Below are 4,104 nucleotides of genomic sequence, written 5' to 3'. Positions count from 1 at the left end.
CGTCGGGGAGGGCCCCCCCTCGGGAGAAAAGGTACAGTTCGTCGAAGAGACAAAAATATATATGTATTTTTTAGTAGACTCTAAAATCGATTAAATAAGCATTTGAAACCCCTAAATTGTTAAAATTTTCGGGGCTTCGCCCCTGGACCACTTTCGAAATCTTTTAATCGAAATTCGACCACGCCCATATTGCTTTCGTCGAAGAAATCTGACCCCTCGTCGGGGGCATCGGTCACCCCGTCGGGGACCTCGCCCCCCCCCCCCGGATCACTTTCGAAATCTTTTAATCGAAATTCGACCACGCCCATATTGCTTTCGTCGAGGAAGTCTGACCCCTCGTCGGGGGCACCGGTCACCCCTGCGTTATGACACGTCTTTATAGATATAGGCATAATATTAATATAAGTGCTATGATGTTACGGATAGATCACTCCAAAACGAGGCCATATTATCATAATTCAACGATTCACTTTTAATAGGCCCTGCACCATATCATATGGCCACTTTTAAAATAACAAGTAAAATTTTTCCCAGACTCAGTGTTCTTATTTTTCCCCCAAATGTCAGGCTCAAAATGTTCTTAATTTTTTTGTATTATAGACCCTACACACTTTTCAAAGATAAAAAATTATCATTGTAGACTTACAGCAGCAAGCACATTACTGTACTCATGCCTAGAGCGTATTACGTCACCTCCTGCAAATAATAAGGGATAGGCACAGATAAGTTTTGTTGGTTTTTCTAGTATTTCAAAATAAAAACCTCAATTGACATTTCACCTCAGCCTCAATTTGTTCCTAATTTGTTTTTATTTTTAAAATTCTAATGAAAATGTAATCTTTTATTTTTTTTTAAATAATATAATATTAATAAGCGTAAGTAGGGGCCTACAGTAGTAGGCCTATGATGGCCTATGCATAAAAACCCGACAAAATATTTTATAAAGCAAAGTAGGTATCAGACGAGAAAGTATAGTTAGAATAAACAATACAACATAAACATAAACTACTGTCTACGGAGGTCCATGCTAAAAAGCAGTTCTGGAAGCAGAGTCTGGAAGCGCCCTCTAAATCAATTGACCTTTTGATCATGTAAATTAGGTATTATGTCAAGGGTTGATTGATGCCCGTAGCGTAGTGAAGTTCGTTTGTGAAAGAGGCCTCAATTTTGATTATCAAAACTGCGTATAGAAGGTAGTTATTAATTAGGAATATAATATTTTTGGTTTTACAATTCATTCAGATATTTGTAAATTTGTGTTTTAATATGTGTTATTTACCACTACAATGACATTAGCAAAGAAACATAATCTGTGTGTGAGGCCATTTTTTGACTCTGGTCTGACTGTTACCTTAATTCACCCAAGAGGGCGCTTTTTCATCAAAGTTACAGAGGTCTGCGCTATTATAGCTAGCTAGCTAGGCTTAGGCTGGGCTAGGCTTAACGAATTCGGGCTAGGCCTAGACACTCTCTGTCTAGGCCTAGGGGCCTAGGTCTATTTTGTATGTGTATCCTCTAAAAGATTCCAGTGCAGGAATTTAGACTGGAAGTTTGATGAGGGTGGACTTCATTTTAATTAAATATATGCCTAGGCCTAGTACTAGTAGTCTAGTAGCCTAATTTTCTTTTTTAGGATGGATGGGCCAGTTGTCTTAAAAAAAAAACTTTATTTATATTTAATTATTAACTTCGTCTTGCTGGGAGGCCTAGGCTATGCCTAATACTAACTAGCTACCTACTAGGCCTGCCTACCTAGGGTAGGCCTAGACTGATTGGCTAAGGCTTACTAGCGCCTATTCGAATATTTGTAAACCATATCTTGTAAAAGCAAACCAAAGGCATATTTTTATGCTCAGTCAGTGGGCAATGTTTCTTGTTTAAAATTTGTAATTTTTTTCTCTTGTCAACATAATTGCCTAGCCTAAAAGGAGGAGGAGGCCATAGCCTAGCTTTACAGTACTTTTTTAAAGCCCCATTCCTGGCAAAATTTCACTAAAAAAAAAAAATTCAAGATGCATAGGCCTGTCACGCCAAAATTTGTCCGGGGGACTGATTTTTGCCGTCCAAAATCAGGCCTCTTTGGATAATATATTGGTCCGGCCAGAACTAGTTTGGCTTAGCCTAAATCGTTCCGCCTACACCTGCTACAGGTACTCAACCAATTACAGCACAGTGAGCGGTTACTAATCAGTCCGCATGCGGGAAAAGCTTTTGGTGGGAAAATTGAAATTGAACGACCAATCAAAATGAATGTGACTGGTGTACTGTACACAGTATACACAGAGTGTATTTGGTGGTATTTGAATCTGTTCAACCATGAAGCCTCCGTGGTCTAATGGTTATCACGCTCGCCTTGACAGCGAGAGGTCGCAGGTTTGAGTCCCACCAGAGGCATTTTATTACACAATTTCGTTATTTACAGGACTACATTCATTGAGAGCTATGCTACACGATGTATTATTATGTCCTTTATTCGAACACTGTATTTACCTTTTTTTTGATGATTTATATATATAAAAAATGAAGATTCCACGTTTGCTTTGATAAATTAAATATAGAAAGACAGTAATAAAAAACAGCTATGAGTTGTAAACATACTAGAAGCAATATAATTTATTAAATCACAAATATTTCAAACACTCCTGTGTTCTTCCTCAGTGTGAGGACAACACACTGAGGAAGAACACAGGAGTGTTTGAAATATTTGTGATTTAATAAATTATATTGCTTCTAGTATTAGTTTGGAAGGCAAATGGGAAAAACCCATAAAACAGCAAACAGCCATATAATGCAAAACAATTTAAAATTAAAATTAAAACGAAACAGTAGAGAAAATCCGATCAGAATGACAAAATAAACTAAGCATCTACTGGATGGAATCCCAATATCTGCAGACGGATCCGTTTCGGCCTTCCAGGCCTCATCAGTGCAGCTAGGGTACACACCCAAACGAAACATTCGACCAGCTTAGGTAGGGCCCAAACTAGTCCCACGACCACTAATGATCACAGAACCAAACCAAGGCAATACTGTATATATACACAGCCCAGGTGTGAATGGAAATAGTGGAATACAAGCTATGCGGCTCGGTTCCAGTAGATACAGAGAATATTTTGTCATTCTTAACGCGTCCTACAAAATTCTTACGAGACAGCACTATTTGTGAACAAGATCGGAGATCTAAAGATGCAATCTCTACCGTGCATCAATGGCGGCGCTGGATCGCAATAGAGATTCTTAAATAATATATAAGTTTGGAAGGCAAATGGGAAAAACCCATAAAACAGTAAACGGCCATATAATGCAAAACAATTAAAATATATATATATATATATATATATATATATATATATATATATATACAAAGCATATATATGTAGTTTGAGTTTATGTTTCTTAATAAGTCTAGAGTACATCCCTCTCAATTATTAAGCTAAATGTCGGAAGTTGATATGTGTTTCTTTGGAGGCTTCAGTGTGGCGCATATTTAGAAGTAGAGCTAAAGTGTAAGATCTTGTACTGTTAAATTGTGTTTGATTCTAGAGCATAAGCAATAATATATCATGGATGATATCAGATTAACATGATACTTGGTATGGTTTGTCGTTATGTTGGGTTTGGAATCAGTTATGTTAGAAATGCCGTACACTCATCATCAACCAATTACAGCACAGTGAGTGGTTACTAATCGGTCCGCATAGATTTTTGAGGCAAAAAGCTTTTGGTGGGAAATTAGAAATTGAACAACCAATAAAATTAAAGGTGATGGGTGAAGTCCAATCTTAAGCCTAAGTACAGTATTTAAAGGACTAAATTTGATACTGTAGCAGAGACTCGTTTGGGTTAGTATAAGAGGTAAAAGAAAGGCTGTGCTTTCATTTTATACATAAATACGTTTATTAAAATACAATACAAAGAGTCAAGGTGTATGTACTGTGTACACCGTACAAGGAAGCCTTATTTGACATAACGATAACAAGCCTTATTTGACAAGACGATAACCATTCAGGAAAGCTGCTGAAAATAAGGAAAGAATCATGATCCAACACCAAGGAATAACGTATACATAACAGATGAACGCACGTTCACCCAGCCCCCCCCCCC

At 37.5% G+C, this 4,104-nt stretch overlaps 1 protein-coding gene across 1 annotated transcript in view; it reads left to right on the top strand.

Annotated features, from left to right (window-relative positions):
* The first annotated feature begins 1,126 nt into the window (after positions 1-1,126).
* LOC117115297 (zinc finger protein 84-like) overlaps positions 1,127-4,104 on the top strand; it is a 21,268-nt gene continuing 18,290 nt past the window's right edge. Inside the window, exon 1 of the mRNA XM_033259027.1 lies at positions 1,127-1,193. The gene's annotated coding sequence lies outside the window, so the exon portion shown is untranslated. The remainder of the gene's footprint in view (positions 1,194-4,104) is intronic.

This window comes from Anneissia japonica, unplaced genomic scaffold (assembly GCF_011630105.1).
Source record: "Anneissia japonica isolate Jap-2015-1 unplaced genomic scaffold, ASM1163010v1 scaffold287800_len1627635_cov199, whole genome shotgun sequence".
In the NCBI taxonomy this organism is placed as follows: domain Eukaryota; kingdom Metazoa; phylum Echinodermata; class Crinoidea; order Comatulida; family Comatulidae; genus Anneissia; species Anneissia japonica.
The sequence above is the reverse complement of the archived record's forward strand: the minus strand, read 5'-3'. Positions and strand labels throughout refer to the sequence as shown.